The sequence below is a fragment of the Coenobita brevimanus genome, unplaced genomic scaffold, assembly GCF_032717465.1.
Source record: "Coenobita brevimanus isolate Jiangsu-jjx unplaced genomic scaffold, ASM3271746v2 jjx.HiC_scaffold_174, whole genome shotgun sequence".
NCBI lineage: Eukaryota > Metazoa > Arthropoda > Malacostraca > Decapoda > Coenobitidae > Coenobita > Coenobita brevimanus.
Genome location: NW_027642603.1, coordinates 77,795 through 93,272, shown reverse-complemented (window position 1 = coordinate 93,272; position 15,478 = coordinate 77,795). Strand labels below are relative to the sequence as shown.

The following is a 15,478-nucleotide window of genomic DNA, read 5'->3' as shown; positions in this document are numbered from 1 at the left end:
AGTACATCACAAAGATTAAATTATCATAAGGCAGACAAAGAACAGATGAAAGCTGTTTGGAGAGATTCACTGGGATGGATATCCCAGATACTGATGAAATTTGGGGCAAATTTCTAGAGACACACAGAAGTGTAGTCAATCACATGTATTAACATATAGCAACAGGAAACAGTGCACTAGGCCTAAGTGGATGAACAACAGACTCCAGGCAATAACTGAGAAGGAAGAAGCATGGCAGAACTACCAACAAAGAACGACACCCCAATGAAGCCAAATATATGTTTCAGTCAGAAACCGAGCTACAGCTGAGGTACAGTAAGCTAAATTCAACTGTAAAAAGAAGGTAGCATTGGACTCCATGGAAAACACAATGCACTTCTGGGCCTACATCATGTCTAAGACAAACATACAGGAAAAGGTGATGAGATTACAGATACCAAAGGGCAAACTGACCAGCACACACAGGGACATAGCAGAAACCATGAACTGGCCTTTCACCAGAGTATTTGTTCGAGAAGATGTGGCACAGGCTCTCCCAGTCCTGGCCAAAACATCAGGGGGTGCAGAATTACTGTCAGAATCAATTCACAAAGAAACTGTGGGCAAGATACTCTTTTCACTTAACGAAAACAAATGCCCTGGCCTAGATGGTATCTCACCATTTAAATCCTGTGCTGAAGTCCTGTGCTACAGACCTACTCATATCTTCCAGTCCTCTATGAATACTGGCACAGTAGCACATGACTGGAAAGGGCGAACATCACACCAATTTTCAAAAAAGGATGTAGGAGCGACCCCTTTAACTACAGACCTGTGTCCTTAACCAGCACTGTATCTAAAGAGATGGGAAGCCTGATCAGAAATGAGATAGTCAGCCACCTCAAAAGGAATAACATTGTGTTGGATGCCCAACAGGAGTTCAGGGGTAAGAGGAACTGTGACAAACTTGCTGACATACTTGGAGGACATCACTGATGCAGTGGATAAAAAGGAATGTGTCGACGCAAACTACCTGGACTCGAGAAGGCATTTGATAAGGTACTGCATAAAAGGCTGATCATTAGGATGAACTCTCAGGAGATCAGAGGATCTACAAAAAGGTGGCTGGCAAACTTCCTGGCTAACCAATCCCACAGAATCTCAATAAGAGGTAGTTACTTGGACTGGCTACCAGTGCATGGTGGAGTACCACACAAATCAGTAGTAGCTCTGTCCTCTTCATTGCATATATCAACAACCTGGTCTCAAGCCTTGAATCACAGGCTAGCCTGTTTGCCAATGATGCAAAGATTTACAGGAAGATAAAGACCCAAGTGGATGTAGATGCACTGCAGAGGGTCATGGACAGGCTAGAGGGCTGGAGCAGACATTGCCCATCAGGAGCCAGAACAAACAATATGACAACATCCTGAATGGAATTGCCTCAGACAAGTCTGCAGTAGAAAAGGACCTCGGAATAGTGGTATCAGGGGATCTCAAGTCCTCAACACACGCAGCCACGGTGGCAGCGATAGCAAACAGCAGACTCTGTATAATTAAGAGAAACTTTGACTACCTGAACAAAGAGATTCCCCAATCACTATGAAGAGAGATGCACAGCCCTAGGACTGCAGATGCTGAAGGATCAAAGGGGGCATGGGGATATGATAAAAGTTTTTAAGATCCTCCACGGTTATGATGAAGTCCCCGCCTCCAGTTTCTTCGAACTGATCACCACAAAACTGAGAGGCCACTCCTTCAAGCTAGCCAAACCTGAACACTAGAGAACAACATTGAAGGGCAACTGGTTCCCCATCCACACCATTGACAAGTAGAATGCTCTACCTGACCATGTTCTCAGAGCACCAACCATAGCCGCATTTAAATCCAGATATGGTAAGCAAATGGGTATAACACATTGGTAAGGATCACACAGTCAGTGGAGGTGGGGACTATACGAGAAGATCTCTTCTTATTCCCCCACTAAATCTGACTAGGTAAGCCAGACTTTATGCACTCACCATCTCCATTAGCTTGGTCTTTTACTCCAAAGCTCTATCCATCTGCAGGTCATGGTCCATCGCCAGGTTAGCCATGTGTTTGGCAGTCTATGATGTCTCCCAGGTGCTTCATGGTAAGCTCCTTGACTGGCAATGGCTCACATCATTAGCAACTGCTCCATTTTCTCCAATATGTCATCACAGAAGTGAGCTGCCTGCACCCATGCAGCAGATACAGTGCCTGCTGCCATATCCACACTTTTACATACGATTTAAGTGTAGTGCATATGGTAGAGGATGAGAGGTTAAAGACAGCACAGGCAGGACACACACTCACTAGGCTTGTGATGATTCACAATTTCCAGATTCATGGCTAAAATAATAGGCACATTAACATGCCTGGTGGGCACTAGGATTAACAGAATGGAAGAAGAAAAAGTGACAGGAATGGGAAACCAAGAAGGTGGAAGGAAGATGTGAAAAACATTTCAACAACACACAACTAAGCATCTAAGAAGGTGAGAAGCATGTATGGAATGGTAAACAATGAAAGTGGTGTATATGTGAGATGAATTACTGTCAATTATCTATAGCTGGCAAGGCATGAGGCAACTAAGTTAAACCACATGGTAATCTGCAATGGTCTGAATATGGTTATCACAAACTTATATCGATGCAGTCTAGTGCATACACCATGACTGAGGCAGTCAATAAAAAAAAAAAAAAGGGGGAAGGGCAGAGGGATACCTACTGGTCTTGAGTACAGTCTATCTATCTATAGCCCGACGTCCTAATCCCGCAAAGGGTGGCCGCAGACAAAACACCTCCAAGTAGCTCTGTCACCCACCATTTAACTACCATCCCCCCAGCTCACTCCCCCCTCCCTCATATACCTCTCAACTCCATCCCTCCACCTCATCCTCGGTCTTCCCCTTGCTCTCCCTCCCTCCACCTCACCTACATACACCCTCTTAGTTAGTCTTTCATTCTCCATTCTCTTCACATGTCCAAACCACCTCAGTGTATTTCTCCTAATCTTCTCAGCCACATCTACATCTACCCCACAGCATTCCTTCACTTCTTCATTCGTCAACCTGTCCCTCCACGTCACTCCACATGCTCCTCTCAAGTAACTCATTTCCACTGCTCTTACTCTTGACTTGTTCCCCTCTAGCAAGGTCCAAGCCTCGCTTCCATACGTCAGAGTAGGGATCACAATACAGTAAGACCTCACTATAACGGACTAATTGGGGCCCAAGCCATTCTGAAAAATGCAAAATTCCAATAAAAGCCACATCCGGACTTCCCCCTGCTAAACCTGACTTTTTCCGATATATCAAACATTAGTCCGGATCTCGTAAACAGTTTTTAAACTATTTTGACTACCACTACAGTACTGTACTGTGTTATAACTTCACTCCATTAATCAAATGGTATAGTACTGTATATATAATAATACTGTACTGTACAGTGATAAACATGTCTTTTATTTACCTTATTGTGGTGAACATACCTGAAGTGGTCAGGCAGTCTGGACTGCTTCTGCCTTTATCGGACTTATTCCGATATATAGGAATTTAGTCCGGTAGCTCCTCGAGTCCGATGAAAGCAAATTCCGGTCTATTGAAGTCCGTTATATTGAGGTTTTACTGTACTATCCTGCAGTGACTTCTTAACTTCCATACTTACCTCCTTATTTCTCATCACTGCTTTCAGTGAACCAATAACCTTCCTTCCCTGCTGTACCCTTTCACGTACTTCATCCCCCAAATGTTCCATCCTTACTCATCACACTACCCAAGTACTTGAATGCACTCACATTCTCCATATCCTCACCATCCAACCTCACTGTGCATTCTGTGACTTCATTCCTCTCAAACACCATAACTTTACTCTTGTTTACATTAACTTTCAGATTCCCTTCCTACACACTGTCCCAAATTCATTCACCAAACCTTGCAACTCCCATTCATCTTTACTCAGCAAACAGCAACACCGGAATCTTCCACATCTCACCCTCGTTCATTAGAGCCACCCCTATATCCACTGCCCTACTTTGCACCTCTTTTACAACCCCATCCAGGTATATATTAACCCCTATCCGCCAGCTGACATGTATACAAGTCACGATTTTGGGCACGGAGCAACGCTGGTTGACGTGTATAGACGCAGGCATCTTCCCACTACCCTTTGAACTTTAAGTTATCCTTACTCATCGAGGGGATCACCTAGAGACGTGGGGATACTTTCATTTGAAAGAGGAAGAGTTGGTCATTATTATGTATCTTTAATTTTTTCTCTAGCTGTTATAGTTTGGCAGGTATTAGGGTTTAAAGTAAGGGTATTTTTTTCCATCAGGGATATCCCCCCTAGGGAGAAGCGTGCAACATCGGAAAACCCCTGGCGTGTAGGGGTTAAACAGCCATGGAGACATCACACAACACTGTTTCAGTCCCACATTTAGATCAAAGAACTCACTCAGTTCACCATCCACTAGCACCATAGCCCTAGCTCCTTCGTACATACTCTTCACAGCACTCAACAATTTCCCCTCCACTCCATATATTCTTAATACCTTCCAAATACCTTGCATATCTATTCTGTCATAAGCTATCTCCAAGTCCATGATGGCAGCATACACTTTCTTTCTCTTCTCTAGATACTTCTCCACTAAACATAGAACAAATACCCCGGTATTTGATCTACACACCCTTTTCCCTTCCTAAATCCCCCTTGTTCTTCTCCAACTAGCTCCTTTGTTATATGCCTAACCCTATCAATGAGTATTCTACCATATATTTTGCCAGTCACACTAAGAAGGCAAATACCCCTATGGTTACCATATACTTCTCTCTCCCTTTTTCCATTGTATAAAGGAATAATTATACCTAATTTCCAGTCCTCTGGAACCCTTTCCCTCTTCCCAGGCCAATCTATGCAACTTCCATATCCACTCCACTACAATCTCACCGCCATACTTCAGCATTTCACCACAAACTCATTATAAAAAAAAACACTGAGCCCACAATACTACCATAAATTATGCATTAACATATAGCCTAGCACACATACTGTATTATAAACATCATACTGGTACATATTATACATACATGAGATGCTGCCATTCTGGGGGAGGATGACGGTTGATGCAGCAAATCGTGTCAACCTGAAAAGTGCCATCACACTATACATTAATGGATTTTTTTTGTATTTGTATATTCTTCCTCTGTTCATCCTGTCTAAAAATAAGAAAAAAAAATAAAAAATAAAAAATTATATTATAAACATCAGCATTTCAAAAGTTGCAAAAATGCATAAATCCAAAAATAGGTATACTATTAATCAATCTCATCAGCTTTACACACAAACCATGACAAATGGCTAGCTGTACTGTTGGCTTTCATTTTGTTTCTGTCCAAGGTCAGTTAGTCACTGGGTGTTCCAGCCCTAACCTAACCAAATAGGAATTATTTACTTGCTGGCAAACACAAGGTATGCAGTTATTTGTGTCTTCTTTGGGTTTCTCTCAACAGCAACAACACTTTCATTCAGAGAATTACTAATAACAGAAATGAGGCGGCTGAAACACATACAGTACAAGAAAAATTTACATTGGCTTGATGAACCCAACCCAGCATCCTGTCCTAGCTTTTCAAGATCAGGTTTAGTGGCAGTCTGGATAGTTAATATCATGGAGAGGGTTGTGGACCCTACAGTTAGGAACCAAGGGATTTGTGTGTGTGTGTGTGTGTGTGTGTGTGTGTGTGTGTGTGTGTGTGTGTGTGTGTGTGTGTGTGCGTGCGTGCGTGCATGCGTGTGTGTGTGTGTTTGTTTTAGAGATTCCAGTGATTTTGGAAACAAGTATTTTCTGTAAGAAATGAGGATCAAAATAATCACATTAATTTACATCAGAAAAACCTTGTTTTATCCACTAAAATTGCATTTTTGCCCAAAATTATAGTATTACCACTTAATACAGTATAAGCTAACTTATCCTACCTAATCTGATTTGGGACAAAGTCTCCTTCATTGGGAAGCTCTCATTAACACTTTCTGAAATATCTGACAGGGACTTAGTAAAATTATAACTCAATTCACTGACGTCATCGGATACATTTATGTGAAGCTACCCCTCTGGGGGTAGGGGGGTTTTTCAAGAATACTCCCCCAGTATCCCTGTTTGTTGTACAAGGCGACTAAGAGGGTTGGCGAAGGGTTAGTGCCCCTCCCTGGAAAACAACTACAGTACAAGTCCCATTATTCGGCATCTATGGGACCAGGATGATGCCGAGAAATTAGATTTGCCGAATAATCAAAAACCTACCCACTCAGTACCTTAAATATATTGGTGAACACTTATCACCACTTACGGTACGGTATTACAACTGTGTTTGGAGAGAGTACTGTATACTGTACAATACTGCAATCAATACAGTACTATACCTGAATCTGAAATATATATATATAAATTAGTGAACATATAGAAGTGTAATGACACAGTAGGCCTACCAGTCAGATAACACTTCCTGGATGGCCGAAATGATACGGAATATTACCTACCAGCTCAGTACATCACTTGTATTGGTGATCTCATCACTACTTATATTATTACAAATATGTTTGGAGTGAGGACTGTATACAGTACCTTTTCCAAACAAAATAAAATAGTCGGAAAATTGCATAAAATAAAGTAAAGGGATCTGAATTGGTAAGGTCTTTCTGATGAAAGTTATAACTTACATTTAGCACTCACTCTTTTGTTCGTTTTTTTTGTTTACATGTGAAAGGAGAGTACTGATGGAAACAGTAATGTATTCCATGAACCCCTTAATAACCTCCGACATTGAACAACCCTTTACAGTACCGATGTCGAGTTAGTGAGCTGTGGAAAAACTGTGAACAATTATGGGAATGGAACGAAGGTCACTGGCATGTTTACACGACTCTTCGCTATGATTCCAAGCAGTCAGGGGGTCAGTTAATCTCAGATGTTTTCGCCCATTTGGTAAATGCACCGTAACTTTATAAATTCTCCAGTCAATCATAACGAATCATAGCATGGGTTTAGGAAGCTAAATAACACATTTCTAGGTGCGCCAGACGATTATCTTCACATCTTATAAGAAAATGGAAGAAATTAAATACCTCTCTCAGTACGTAAAGTTCTTCCATTCTTCTGAAATCAATTTATTTTTCTTAAAGATGTGAAGAGAATCGTCTGGCTCACCTAGCAATGTGTTATTTAGCTTCCTAAACCCATGCTATGATTTGCTATGAGTCACGGAAAGATTGATAAAGTTACGGTGTATTTACCAAATGGACGAAAACATCTGAGATTAACCGTCCGCCTAACTGCTTGGAATCGTAGCGTAGTCATGTAAACATACCAGTGACCTTTGTTCCCTCCCCATAATTGTTCAGTTTTCTTTATAGCTCACACTAACTTAACATCACTGACATCGGTACTGTAAAAGGTTGTTCAGTGCCGGAGGTTATTAAGGGGTTAATGGGATATATTACTGTTTGCATCAATGCTCTCTCTTTCACGTTAAACACAAAAACAAACAAAAGAATGAGCACTAAATGTACCATACGTTTAACTTTCATCAGAGAGACCTTAGCAATTCATATTCCTCCAGTTTATTTTTAAGTATTTTTCTGACTTTAGGTTAGGTTAGGTTTGGTTAAATCATAAGGTACAGTTAAACTCGGTTAGATTAGGTTTAGTTAAACAGGACAGTCCCTTCCTCCATTATGCTGAGGAATAAAAATACTAGAGCTGTCACAGCCGTACAGCTAAAAACAATGGGGAAACTGATTTAACAAGCAACATTTATTTATGGATAATGCATTACAGTGTCAGTGGTTCATGGGCTACGCAATTACCAGTAAATGTCATTTTCAGGAAGGCGTCAAGAATGAACGAATTTCAAGAATTAGCGAGGGGGGCTTGGAACGTAACCCTCGTTAATTTGGTGGGGGTGGTTACTGTACTGTATGATACTGTAATATTGTAATCAATACAGTACCATACCTGAATCTGAATGAAAATATAGAAATTAGTGAACATACAGAAGTGTAATGAAACATTAGGCCTACAAGTCACAGATAACACTTCCTAGACTGCCGAGATGATTCCGGACATCGGCCAAACAATCAATGATTTTCGTAAATGGGACTATTTCTCAAAACTGCCGAAATGTCGGATCTCCCGAACAATCAGCTGCCGAATAATAGGACTTTTACTGTACCAGGTATCAGTAAGCCTTATGATATAACATGTACAAGGTAATTGTATAAAGCTTTTTTGCAGATAACAGTTTCTTCAATGGCTAATACAGTAAACCCTCATTATACAATGCCTCATTGTACGATATTTTGCTTATACAATGTCAAAATTTTAGTACCCTATGCCCACTATACAATGGGAACGATTTGCAACAACAATGGATCATCCGCGGCTCAGTGAACAGCGAATGTGCAACCGCAACAAAAATGTCCTCACACTGTCGGCATTAGACCACACACACTTGTCCACCGGTCCAGCCTCATTAGCTAGCCCTGCCCAGCCAGCTAGCCCAGTCTTATCGATTGGTCCAGCACCATCAGCCAGCACCACCCAGCCAGCTAGCCCAGTCTCATCCGCCAGTCCAGACTCATCAGCCAGCCCCGTGCAGCCAGCCAGCCCTGCCCAGTCAGCCAGTTCTGCCAGTGATGAGTGAGGGCTGTGAGGCCCTAACTGTCCCTTAGCCTCGGAGGGGACATCAACAATCCTATTTACTTAAGTAATAGTAAGAACTACTGTATACTGTTATTTTCATGTTTTTCCCCTCTTTATTCATTATTAATGTGTTACTTTACATGTTTAAACATAAGGATATTTCATGTATGTGAGTGTTAAGGTGTGTGAATGTGCGAGTTTAGGCAGGTCTGGGAACGTATCCCCATTGACTACATGTTATAACAGGTTCATAATACAATGGATTGCTATACGATGGGGTTTTCAGGAACGGAACCCCATCGTATAATGAGGGTTTACTGTATTATGTGGTATCATAACGGTTTCTTAGTCTTACCATATTAAATTTGATAATTCAAAGAAGCTCTTTATTCAATGTATATATATATAGATATAATTGCCAAGATTTATCTTCCATTACCGGTACTGTGATAGGAAAACAAAACCATTCACAAAAAAAAACAAAAATTATAAAATATTATTCTAAAACAAGTAACACCAATTCATAAATCAATTACATTATAAAAACCATTTTGATAAAACAAAATTACAAAAAAAAATTGGGTATAACTTTAGAAGTAACCAACGTTACCGATTTTCATTATATTACGTCCCTGAACTATTCTAACCAAGACTTACCTTTTAAGGCTAGTTTGAGTTGGGGGAGCTAATTTTGTAGGGGTCGTCATATAGTGGCTTAGGTTAGGCTATCTCTAAGTAGCGGATGACTGTCGCGCCACATTGGCTGGTGCAGGAATGTGCACTCGGTCTATGTCAGGCCCTAGGTTAGGTTAGGTTAGTTTGGGTTAGTGCAGAATAGTGTGTTCTCAATTAATTTTGATCTTGATTTGGGGGGATAAACCCACTTTTGGAAATCTTACTCAAAATTACAATAGGGGGATTTTCCCCCCAAAATGAAGGTCAAAACTAATTAAAACACGGTATTTTGCACTGGAAACCATAAAAATAATAATAAAAGAAAACATTGGTTACTTCTAAAAATTTACCAAAAATGGTATTCTATAAAAACTGATATCCTGCCATACAGTGACATAATGCAATGTGGATGGGTTTTTTTTCCATTTATATCACAGTATTACTTATCAGTGAATGTAAACTAAAATTGCAGTTCATTACAGAGAGAGAGTTTTAGCCTACTTTCCCACTCTGTACGTTTAGAACAATATATTTGCAACAATGAGAAATAGCCTAGGCCTAGCCAATTTAAAAATAAATCAATAAAAAAATATCCTGGCCTAAGCTTCATAAAATGACTACTGAAATAGTTTGATATAGGGCTACTTACGCATGTCTGAATGGGTTCAGCTTTGGGGTTATCTGGGGTTGCTTCTGGCACCTCATTCCCAATAACAGCCACTTCTTGGCACTCATCTGAGTCATCTTTGCAGGTGCCGGTGCCAAAGAATTTCCTTATGTCACCCTGTCCCTGAGGGTTTTTAGATGATCTTTTCATCACTTGAGTGGCTGCTGGCTGAGATCCGCAAATGTGTTATTGTATAATAGCCTATAAAAGGGAAATGACATTCAGTTCTGACAGTCGAGTGTCGACTGAACCAACCAAGTACTGCCGACTCTTTGTATAGAGTATAGGCTAGATCTCATATCTAAAAACAAAAATGAACAGGTACAGTGAGGTGGCTAGCAATATACCGGAACGTAGTAACGTCTATACAGCCACTGAAACCAATACATTCAAATAAAACCGAAAACAACACAGGATTTAGCCACAGTTCACAGACACTTCTCAATGTAAACAAACATCTGAGTTCCAATACTCTGAACATTCGAATTTGTGAAAAATCGCATAGATCATATATTTTAAACTACATAATCCAATTTTAAAGCTCCATGATTAATATAAACCATATTATATATTGTAAATATGTAATAAGTCTGATAAATGTAATATAATCTTGCATTCTTTGTGCAATAAATATATTTCAAAGAAAACCAAGCTTGAAAAAAGTATGGTTTACGTAAATTGTGAATAACTAATCACATTATGTAGCTATAAATAATATTGTATGAAACTAATATGGATGCACGAATAAAAGTGGATTGGCGGGAGGGGGTTGGAGGAAAGCTAGGTGGGTCAATACCGAGCTGCAAGCATACTATGTAAGCTAGTGATTTTTTATTATTATTATTTTGGGGGGCTAAGTCCTTGATTTGCGGGTGTTAAGCCCCCCCTAGCCCCCCCCTGGTGACGCCACTGGTGGCATCCCCCCTCCCCTCCCCCCCTACCTCTCTCTCTCTCCTCTTTGCTTTAGCATCGTGTTCTTCAACGTCTAACAAACAAACAAGACAGGGCCACCTAAGAAGGGGCGCTGGAGAGGGACGCCTGCACGTGGTGGCACGGACACAACCAGAAGACTCCACAGCCTGGGTATACAAAAGTTCCCTCGCTCCTTCCCTAGCCCAGAAAAGGAGGATGGTGGACTGCAGGGGAAGGGCAACGCAGTCTGCAGTCCACCGAGTTTATGCCCCAATAAGCCTGAGGTGAAAACAACAGCTAGAAAAGACGGTAATTCTGTGTGGTGTGTGTGTCTGTGTAACCTGCCCTTCATTCACCCCCTCCCCCTTTCCCTTCCCTCTCCCCCTCCCCTTTCCCTTCCCCCTCCCCTTACCCTTCCCCTTCCACCCCACCACATCTCTTGGTCTCTAGTTTCTTTTCTCCATTTCCTCTTTCTCTTTTTCTTCTTCCTCCTCCATCTTCTTCTTCTCCTTCCTCCCCCTCTTCCACTCTCCCTTTCTTCCTCCTTCACCCCCTCTCTCTTCCTCTTTTTCTCTCCCACCCTCCTTCTCTCTTCCCCTCCTCCCTCCTCTCTTTCCTCTACCATCTCTCCTTTCACTTCTCTCTCTCCCTTCTTCCTCCTGCCTCCCTCTCTTCTCTTCCCCTCTCGACTGACACTGTCTTCCTGTGTCTGTCAGTCTCACTCTACATATATATAAACACGTACATACATATACAAACTTTCACACACACACACACACACACACTGATACATACAAACAGACAGATATACAGACAGGTAAGTACTGTAGATAGGTAGATATATAGACAGACAGACAGACAGACAGCCAATTAGACTGATCAATATGGCTAGAGAAACACACAGGGACAGTTGAATATAAAACACAGACAGACCAAAGGAATTGATGTCCCTGGCAGCAACAACCCTTCTCCCTTTAGTTCTTATTCACTCCATTCACTTTAGACTCTTTCTCCTCCCTTTTCTCCCTCTCCATTCTTTCCTCCCTTCTCTCTTTCCCTCACCTCGTCCCCTGCTTACCCCTTTCGTTCGTTTTCCCTTTTTCACCTGTTCCCTCTTCCCTCTTAGTCTCCTGTTCCCTCTTTGTCTTTCCTTTGCCCTCCATATCTTTGTCCCTCCTCTTTATTCCTTCTCTCTCTCTCTTTACCTTCCCTTCTCTCTCCCTCTTTACCTTCCCTTCTCTCCTGTACCCTTCTCCCTTGAATCCTCATCTCTCTTTTAGCCTCTCTTAGTTTCCTTCTTCCCCTGCTTCCCTCTTTCCTCGACCTATCTAATAAAAATATTCCAATATTATTAAAACACACAGTAAAGGATGCATGACATTTATTAGAATCATATTAACACTGTCATGAAGAGATACTGGACATGCAGACAAAAAGTGGATTCACATCAAAGGATATTATCATATTCTCCATTATTATGTGTACAGTTGGGGATAAGAATATAGCTGACACTATTACAAAACAACTCTGGTAGATGGATGGTGACTATCAACCCTGGGAGATACTATCATGAGTGAAATGAGGCTACACACTTGGTAACTAGTCACAGTCATCACTCTTAGGCAGAGAACACACAGCCATAAGTAGTCAACTCGGTAATTTTTTTCTTCATAGCTTCCAGCAACTGTTGGGAGGTAACCAGCTAGGTTGGGACTTGTTTAGCTTCCAGTCCTTAGAAAACATTGGCTGTACCATGGCTCACCCCAATACTGGGAAGTGCCCCTTTCAGATTATGTAAACAGTATAGCTGAATCAGAAAATACCAACATTTGACCTCTCAGATGATGATAACCCCCCTGTACATTATCTTTGAAAGTTGTCACCCTCAAATTCACACCAAAAACAACAATTTTACTGTTTTAATAATACTTAAGTTTCTTTTTCAAGTCCTTCTAGTGAACAAAAAGCTGCAGCAGTAGTACTAGTATGTAGATATGGCTACTGGCATTACAAGATCACATTCTAGGATAACACTCTGTAGTGTGGACTATGTGAGAAGGCAGAATTTTCACAAGGGGTTCTTCTGACAGGAAGAGATGTCATACAGAACATGCTGTATTTGCTGCCACCTAAGCCAGCTGGTCAAGCTTATCGCTCCAAAGATGAAGCAGCTCAGCTGCTTGCAGAACTTATTCAGGAACACTGGCTCTTTTGCAACCTCTACACCATCCACACCAGACACATAAACACATTCTGAAGCTCTATGGAGACTTTGTGACTCTAGTTCAGACATGGAAACAGAGACAAAACCACAGTTTTGTCAAGAGGGCAGACACTTTCAACAATCATGCACAAGAGGTCTTTGATATCTTCTGCCAGGACCCTATAATATGCCAGAAGCTGGAACAGAAATATGGGGTGAGAATGACTGACATGGAGTGGGACTTTCTACAAGATCAGAGAACCCAGAGAAAGATGTACTGTGAAGACTTCATTGATCGTAAATGGATGAAAACAATGGAACGCAGACAAAAGGACTTGCAGGCCCTTGACAGAATGAGACAAGATGTACAAAGAGTTGAGCAAGCCAATTGCCTCGTTTGACTTTAGTAAACAGTCAGACTCAGAGGAAGATCACCAGAGTATGGATACAGATGGAGGTGGAACTTTCCCTTCCAGTGATGAAGGTATCAGTATGGGTGAAAGTGACTCAAAAAGGCACCACTTGTTCTCCACAGCTCTCAGCTAAGTGATGTGCTGCCGCAAAAATACCAGTATATCCGTGAGAGCATAAGGAAAGTGTGACCAGAGTATTAGGAGTTGATAAACTGAAGAGCTGCTACCACATGTGTGATGCACAGGCCGTAGCAGCCGTCATCACAGTTGCAAACCACATGTTTGACACAAACTGGAAGGCACACAATGAACCAGAGGTCACTGATCTGGACACCATGCCAGAATCCAAGAGTGTCAGGGCAGCAGGCAAGAGCACTGAGGTGTGCACACTAGATGAGACAGTCAAGATCATGAACTCTGATAAGTCGTGGTGACCTATTCTGATGATGGCTCAAAGAAGAAGGGTGCTGGGTCATTTTCTGTTCAGGGTATCACCATTAACGGAAAATACAGGTCACTGCCCACACTAAGCATTGCTTCAGAGTCCAGAAAGAACTTAGCTGCTCTCTGGGTGGCAGTCCTGGAAATTCTGGAGGCAGCAAGTGGTGTTGCAGCCAAAACTCTGTTCAAGAAAATTGACTTTGTGATCACAGCCCAGACAGCTCACAATATCAAAGTGGATGTACTGTGGCTGAGAGTCTGGACTCTGAACATGTTCTGTAATGAGCACCAACTCTGATGTTCAACAGGGTCATTACCAAGCAGTGGGATGAAATATAGAACACACTAGGTAGAGACAAGATCTACTCAACTTCCTTGTCAATGCAACAACTGCAGCAATGAGTGTCACTGAACAAGCCCTGGACTGCATGACAAGACTTATCATGACTTTGATCACAAATCATGGAACAAGTGGCATGAATCTGACCTCCACACAGCCCCACCATCTGTCAGCCTCAAGGATGAGCATTCAATCACTTGACACTGACCGGCACTATCAGTCTGTACCATCTGGCTACTGTGGCATCCTATCTGCAGTAGTATGAACATGTTACCAATCAGCTGGCCTGCATTGTGAGGTGTTTTCCGGACTTGGATTTCCTGAAGGTGATGTACTGTGCAGGTGGTCTCCTTGGACTTCATCTGGTTGAACCACACCTGTCTCTGATGACATCTGCTGAAAAACAACACACAGCAAGATCATGCCAGCATATCAACAGCTGTGCCAGAACCGAGGGATGTAGTGCCAGTCACTTTGTTGCAGGCAGAGGAACCAGCATTCAAGTTTGTTTCTGAGGAAAGGTTCCAGCATACAATGTATGATGAGGACATCTGCAGTGCCATACTTGAAGTTGCAACCTCATTCCAACCTGAGGTAATCAAGCTCCTGAAGACGATCATTCCCAAGTTGGCTACTGGCTTTCAGAGGCAGAAGAGCAATATCTTCAGCTTTGAGGACTGACGAGTCTGCAGAAAGTTGTGTCACTCAGATGGATCCAAAGAAGTTGGAGAAGGCACCAGTCCACAACCTGAATGCAGAGTGCAGTGTGGGCTTTGTTAACTATGAGCTATCATGAAGAAGTGCCAAACAGCTTGGGAGTGCATCTGCAGCACAGGTGACAGCCACATCCTCAGACCTCATTGACCCAAGACAACCAGGGTCTTTCAGGAACTATGACAGCATCATCAGGAAAGGAGGAAGGACACCAGAAATCATGCTGCAAGAGGAACTGAAGTAGCAGGACCTGCAAGACATGGAGATTGCTAATGTTGCAGTAGATCATTGGAGAAACAAAGACCTTGATACACTGAAGGGAATGGGAGGCCCTTTGACATGTATGCAACGACTTATCTTGCTCTCGTGTTCCTGAACTTGATTCTTCTGAATTCTCTACTCTCTGGCTTTGG

The 15,478-nt window shown here is 41.9% G+C and overlaps 1 pseudogene; it reads left to right on the top strand.

The window, feature by feature from the left end:
* Positions 1–2,092: 2,092 nt before the first annotated feature.
* Positions 2,093–14,004, top strand: LOC145389648 (uncharacterized; annotated as a pseudogene).
* The last annotated feature ends 1,474 nt before the right edge of the window (positions 14,005–15,478 follow it).